Consider the following 7,902-nt stretch of genomic DNA (forward strand, 5'->3'; position numbering starts at 1 on the left):
TCTTATTAAGAATTGAAATCAAAAAACGTCTACATACGATAAATGAATCGAACGGTAGCAAAATGAAATAACATGGCATGTTACCGATGAAAATGATACCGATGTCGTATACTTAATGTATTCACGTGACTCCACATGTTTTAATCTTTTTACGTTCGCGCTACGCTCGTTGCGAACTGCACACTCATCAAAATAATAACGAAACGTGAACAAAAAACCCATTCATCAGCGTAGTTAAAATCTGTGTGTGTGTGTGTGTGTGTGTGTGTGTGTGTGTGTATGTGTGTGTGTGTGTACAAAATTACAAAACATGTTTTCTGACAACCATTGTGTTCCCTTGAACAGTTAGCCTCCCTCACACCTTTAATCGTCGAGTGACGTCATGAAACACTGTTTTATATCGAAAAAATATTTCCAAATATTAATTTAGTAATCGTTCGTTATTTATTGGCATATAAATACATATTTGTTTGAATTTCAAAGAAACTCGCCAGCTTTGTAAATACAATCCATCGTTAAAACGCGTATTTTTGTCGATTCATCATAAAAATATACAGATGGTCGAGGATTGAGAAAAGAAATGAATGATAAAAGAGTAATCCGAGAAGGAATTGTCAGAAAAAAAAAAGGAGAAATATCGTTAGGAATGCTGGAAGGAACTGATCGAAGATGGATCGAACACTCTTGTAGACGTTCGGGATAATCAATCAATCGATCTTCTTGACAGACAGCTCTAGTCGCAGGATAACATAATGATCTACGGATGTTCTTACAGCCACGATAGGAGGCTTTCGAAGGAAGAATGAATTGAATTTACGATACAGTCGATAATATGTTCGCATTAAACATAAACTCGCCTTATACATATAGTAAATCATAATTTAATTTACTTCAGTAACGTTTTATGGTTTTATGTGGTTGAACATTACTCTTGTCCTAAACGCTCAACATAAAAGAATATTTTTAATGCATCGACGTGTACACGGTCATCTCGGTTCTAAAGGCAGGACGATCAAATCGAACATAACAACCTCGGTTAAATTTTATTACATCGAGCTCTGCGCGTATAGTCAAGGCCGTGACGATGATAACAGCCGATCTTAATTATATGGAAATCGAGCAGAGTCTTATTGTTCAGTTGAGACATAATGATTTTCTTTTGAAACAGCTGCGACCGATCGAGTAGAACACAATACAATGATCAAAGTTGAATGTTAGAATATTTGGGTAAAAAAACATTTATCAAAATATTATATTAATTCTATCATAACATATGTTTATCAAAGTGGGTGTTATCGTAACGTATATCATAATTTCGATGCATGATAATTTTATTATAACGCTCCTTTATTTCAAAAGTGATATATTTAAAAACCCGTTTAAAAAACGAAAAAGATTTTCAAATTATTACTTACGAATTAAGTGAACATTACTCTTCATCATCAATTATCAAAAGTGAACTACATAATTATTCATTTTAACGCATTTTACCTTCCGAACAAATTCCATCCACAAATTTTTATATCAATTTAATACAAAATGAATATGTTAGAAAATAATAAGTGAAAATTAACACAAGAAATGTAATACTTTGACCAAAGAAAGCAAATTGAAGAATATATTTCTTCAGTAAAATTAACATTTACCATATATTCAGTTATCTTAGAATTTTCGTTTTAAAATTACATTATTTTTATGTTATCTTTTTGTTTACTTACTCATCGTGTTATTTTAACACTAAGAAATGTTAAATATCAATTTAACTTAAAATATTTAAATAACATAATCACAGTATGATGAATTAATACTCGGATATGTTAACGATTCGACATAAAAATTCTTTAAATTTAAGTTTAAGTTTTTTTTATTTTAAAGACCAGTTTCAATACAAATACAAAATGAATATTTTTTACTATGTAACTTAATTTCGTAAAAACTCGAAATCGTCACAATTCAAAAAGATTTTTAAAACTTGTGAAATAAAAATAATAAAAATAACATTTGATGTTAAAAATTAGAAATTATAATATTCATTTTGCAATATTATTCGACTGATAATTAATAAATTAATAATTCTCTGTCAAGTTGAAAAATATTTTTTCTCCTTTTCTAAGAGATTTCATTTTTTGAGTTATGTACTTTTGAAACAAGGAAGCGATAATTTTATTATAAATACACAATTTCTTATGCTAAATTTTATTTGGTTGCACTTTAGAATACCTACAATTTATAGCGTATTAAAAAATTGGATAATTAAAAAATAAATATTTTGCGACTCAACGCTCAAAATAGCATCTAATACATGATCTTTTTAAAATGTTAATCTCCATATTTGACAACTCGCTGATTTATAAAGAAAGTTTATCAAGTACGCTTGATGAATTAGAACGAAAAGTTTCAAAGTAGCTATCTGCTTTCAGGATCATCGTACGTTTGTCTACCCTGTACCAAAGGTATCTACGTCAGCATTTCGAGAGCCGCTTCAATGGCCTTGTAACATATACAAAGGGCGACCTATAAAATCCGCAACACACAGTTCAGCCGACATTACAGCGAAAACTCGACTACAGGGAGTTAAATGTGGCGACGAATTTTCCGGTGCGGAAATTCCCATCCGTATCGTATCGTTGCCGATACGACGACGACGGGCTTTTGTATCTCGCTCAAGGGCGTTATCAAGGTTAAGGTCACAATCAAGGTAGTGCCAGTAGCAGCCGTTAATCCCGGCCCTCGTTCCTCGTGGTGAACACACCAGCCTACGCCTCTCCATGTCGAAAGCCTCCCAGTATTGATCTCCCTTCGCCCACCAAACTCGACCAATCCCAGCTGGCATTGCATGGTAACCAACGCTCCGCTACGTTTTCCGAAGAACCAACCTACCGCGGGAGTCCCTACTACCTGAACATTCAAAAAATTCCGTGATAACTGTTACTAAAGTCGCGATTTAATTCGCCGTGCTTCTCGTGCGTATCCTCGGGCGTCGTCGACCTTCGTCCAAATCGCGTGACGATCATCGTCAGAGAAACCTTCAATCTACGATCAGCGTTTAAATACTGCTTGCTTAATTGTTTACTACTTTTCACTACGGTTATTTAGTCATTCATTTGATTTAACAGTTAATAAGAGCTAAAGAACTTTAATTATTACAATTTTTAAGCGTAATAATAATCGATTACTCTCTTTTAGTTAACTTATAATTTATCTCTTTCTTTATATTATAAATTGTAAAAATTAAGATAGAAAAATGAAGTAGAAACTTTTTTATTACATAGAAGTCTAGCTCGTTTACAAAACATTAATAATAAAGATGACCAAGAAAACGAGCAAAATAAAAAAATAGTAACTGTGCAATTTATTCATATATTAATAAATATGAGAAATAGAACGAACATTTCTACCGTATCTTCTGAGTCTTTTTTAGCTAATACATAAATAAAAAACTAAAACTAAATCACAACTTTGACTTTTCTGATATAATAATGAAAAACACACTACAAATTCTAAATACGTAATAGTTTATAAAATTTGTATAAAGATCACTGGAATACACAAAATATAATAAGCACCGAAATTCGAAATATAAATATATGCAGATATCACAATTTAATTCTAACTTTTTTAATTATTACTAAAATAAAATTAGATCTACATTGATATTCAAACCTCAATAATACGATAACGTAATATCGTTATTTTTTATATAATTAATAAAATAATATTTCTAATAAACGTTAAGTGAAACGCGACCTTGACTCATCTCAACGAAAGTAGGTCATTCTCACGCATTCCCTTGAAACTCCTACACTTACATTTGGCCCAGCAAGATGTTCTAGGTATTGCGCGATTGTTTCGGAAAGTAGGCCATACTCGATAGGTAAGCCTACTGCAATCCTAAGGACACTGCACCTGCGCGTCGCAGCATCGCGTGGGTTTGTTAAGTGTGCTTATGTGTTTCCTACAATTTATCTATTCAAAATCTTATAACAATTCATCATTTTCAATTAATCATTTTCTTAATCAATCAAAAATAAAGTAAAAAAATGAGATGAATTGAGTTAACTAAAAGAGAATAATCGATTATTATTATGCATAATAATAATTATAGTTCTTTAGCTCTCATTCTCACCAACTTTAATTCATTAACATATTCTATCGAAATATCAATATTCTTCAAAATTGCTTTTCTTGTCGACATAAAACTTTTGCTATTAACTCTGCTACTTAACTAAAAAATGGTAAAAAAATTTCAGCTCAACTGAAATTATTATATCTACAATGAACTTTCAAATCATCATTTTTATCAATTGCAAAATAGCTACAATTACTAATTGACAATAGAAATGTCTATCTCGCGGAACATCCATAAATTGACGAGCGTTTCATTACATAAAAATTCGAATAAAAATTCCTAAATCTATATAAACGGTTCAACTAATCGAAGCGTAATAAATAAGACCGTATAAATCAAAGGCCATTGCAAAAATACATCTCGGTAACCTCTCTCTAACCGTATTAAAATACAATAAATTTTTGCATTTAATAAATTAATGCGTGACCACTTCTACATGATATGCAATATATACGATATTTGAATATATGTTTTTTTATAGGAAAAAGAGAAAATCGTACATATTGCAAATCTGCTAAATGCACCCGAGCTTTTTGCACAGAAAAAAAACATATAATTCCATTTTAATTGTACAACTATAACTATATATTCGGAATAATAAATTGGAATATGCAATATGTTTGTATTATATTAATACATTTTGCGTACTAAACACCACAAATATACCTGTATATGAAACATATATGAAACATATATAAAAACAGCTGTTAACAATTTTAAAAAAAGGAAACAACGTCTGCCTCCATTTGTTTGTACATTTTTTCTCTCTCTTGCTATGACATTATGTAATTTTATGCAATCTTCTCCCTGTTTCGAACTCATTTATTCCATCGTGTGACATGCTGAAATGCAATGAAATTGAGCAGACTTAGCTATGACAATGGAGGTAAGAACTTTCCATAGTCGCCAAGTAACTGTATCCCAGTGTTCTATCTCGTGTCTCAATTTCTCATCAAACCTACACAAATATTCTGCAAGTAAATCGCACGCAAAGGCATCCCTAGAAAAGAAAACATCTACGCATCCAAATTCGTCTCAAAATTCATAAAATTTTAAAATCTTGTGAATTAAAATTCCAGATTAAACATTCCAGAAATTCAACACACATAATATCGAAATCTCTCAAAAATAAAAAGTTAAAATTCGCAAACAAAAAGAGAGTTAAATGTTAATGTTTCTTATTAATAAAATATTTTAAAAAGTAAAGTATTTCAGTAGTAAATAATTTCTGAAAAACGCCTACTAAATAATAAATACTGAAAGCAACAAGATTATTCAAATTAAAATTCAAATACATTAATATATTAAAATTCAAATACATGTGTATTAACAAAACATTATTAGAAATAACAGATAAATAAGATAAAACTATTATCATAGTTCTCTTTTAACATAGTCTGGTCACAAAGAATTTTGAAAAAAAAAAAAAAAATTGATTTTTTAAGCATTAATCAAATTTGAAATAAGAAATTTCTATGATATATTATTGTATATATCAACAAATTAAATAACGATTGTAAAACAGATTACTTCGACAAGCGGGGAACGTATCTATATAGAAGAACGCATTGGTGCCGAGCTTGCCCAAGCTTTCGTTAAAATCAAAATGCCAAAATCAAATTGCCGCGGTCGGAGGCCGATACGTGAGTCGAATCTACTCGTACAAAATATCAGAGAGGGAAATAAACGTTTATCGAGGGCGCAAGAGAAACAATAAAAATAACTTGGGAACTTCCCCGAGAGGCCGAGATGTTCAGCAAACATGTTAACGCAGGTAGAGATTCTCAAACACTCCCCAATGCTCAATTTTGTATTCTTTTCAACCACGCCCAATACATATATGCTGCATGTATTACAGCAGTATATGTAGCAATCGATGAGAGAGAGAGAAATGCTATACATTATATTGATATAAAAAAGATTTGTCTCACACACACACATACACACACACACACACGTACGCACGCACGCATGCACGCACGCACATGTTTGTCGAATAAAGATATAAACAAAATCATGGCAGCAAAATTGCCATCACGCGCTTCAATATGCTCTTTTTATACCTATAAAGAAACTTTTCAATTCCCTTTTCACAGAACTTTGATTTTTAGACTTTATTTAACACAAAGTTGGAAAAATCCATCGGATGGCAGATCTTCTGTACTAGTCAAAACTATAATAACAATATATAAAAAATATATACTTTCATTATTACATTCGAAGATCATTTTCATACATGAAAAGAACAGTTTCGCTAAAGTATCTAAAAATTTAAATACGTACAGATCTGAAAATAATTTTGTTGAAATCATTAAAATAATTATCTAAAACGCTCAAGTTAGTTGCTATAATGTCAAAACTTTTTGCAGCTTTACTGTTATTATAGTTCAATTTTCTACATAATTATTTTGATGGTTCAATAAAATATATCTATCTAAATTTTTAGATACTTCAGCAAAATCATTATTTTCGTATAATTGTACGAAACTAACATAAAAACTAATAAAAGAAACAAAAATCAAATGATATACTTTCAAACCTGGAATGCGAAAATATACGAAAAAAAAATAGGTCACGTACGAATATGTTAAATGATTCGACCGCCGGCATTAACCTCCATAATACACCGACCTATCATTCATTTTATCTCGAGCCTACATTGAGCGAGCATGTTGCAAACGTTATCCGGTACTGTGCAATGTTTCGTAGCACGTAGCACATATTGGATTACAATGAATCCTCTTACGATGCGGCACAAGGCTCTCAAGGTTGTACTGCGACCTTTGCCATTATCAACAACGACTCGCGAAAAAGTAAACCCTCATTCGGCGTGAGGAGTCCTCGGAACTCTAGGAGAATCTCTTGCCGTCTTATTCCAGTTCGGTAGATCGCAAATATTCGTGAATGTTGCACAACTGAATTTACTTGCTACCAACGATGCAACGGTATTACGTCTTATCCGAGTACAAATATTGATGTGAGTAATAAATATTGTATTGAATCGAGACAAAAGCACTGCTTCATTTGTATCTACATATTTTCGCCTATTATCAGTCTATAAAACAAAGTTTCAGTTTTAAAAATCTGTTTTTTTAATTGCGATACAATGATTTTTAATGAGTTATGAGTAATCAAAGTCTCAAAATACTTATTTTATTTAATCCGCAATAATTTAGTAATAAAGAGTCTTAAAAACATTTCTTAAATAAAAGACAATTTTATAGAGAAAACTTTCACATCAAGTCAAAAAAATTTTTCATTTTGTGTAGCTCATAGTTTTCCATATGTAAAAATTATTAAACTTAGAAATTCAAAAGACATAGTGACAGAAAAGAGGCAGTGACTTTTCGATATAATATATTCGATATAATATAAATTTTAAGCTTTTTTTTTTATTAAAATCTCATTCATTTTTCACGAAGTTACAGCTATTTAATAATTTAAAGTTCATCAAAATACAAATTTTTATTCCGATCCAATATATATCATATCGTAATTTATTGTTATACATATTTGCGTCATCATATTGCATTTCTTATTCCATATTATTGTTAAATTATTGTTGAATTTATTGCGGATTTATTTATTTATTTATTTATTTATTACATACTCGTGCCGAATTCATTAATATTAATTGTAGCTCAAATATTAATTAAAGCTGTGTGTGTATGTGTGTGTATGTGTGTGTGTGTGCGTACGTGCGTGCGTGCGTGCGTGCGTGCGTGCGTGCGTGCGTGCGTGCGTGCGTGCGTGCGTGCGTGCGTGCGTGCGTG

The 7,902-nt window shown here is 31.1% G+C and overlaps 1 protein-coding gene and 1 pseudogene across 1 annotated transcript in view; both read right to left on the reverse strand.

The window, feature by feature from the left end:
* Positions 1 to 7,902, reverse strand: part of LOC108685493 (TLD domain-containing protein 2) — a 151,684-nt gene that overhangs the window by 124,693 nt on the left and 19,089 nt on the right. The gene's annotated exons all lie outside the window — the stretch shown is intronic.
* Positions 2,565 to 3,014, reverse strand: LOC108685495 (annotated as a pseudogene).

The sequence above is a fragment of the Atta colombica genome, unplaced genomic scaffold, assembly GCF_001594045.1.
Source record: "Atta colombica isolate Treedump-2 unplaced genomic scaffold, Acol1.0 scaffold153, whole genome shotgun sequence".
Lineage (NCBI taxonomy): Eukaryota > Metazoa > Arthropoda > Insecta > Hymenoptera > Formicidae > Atta > Atta colombica.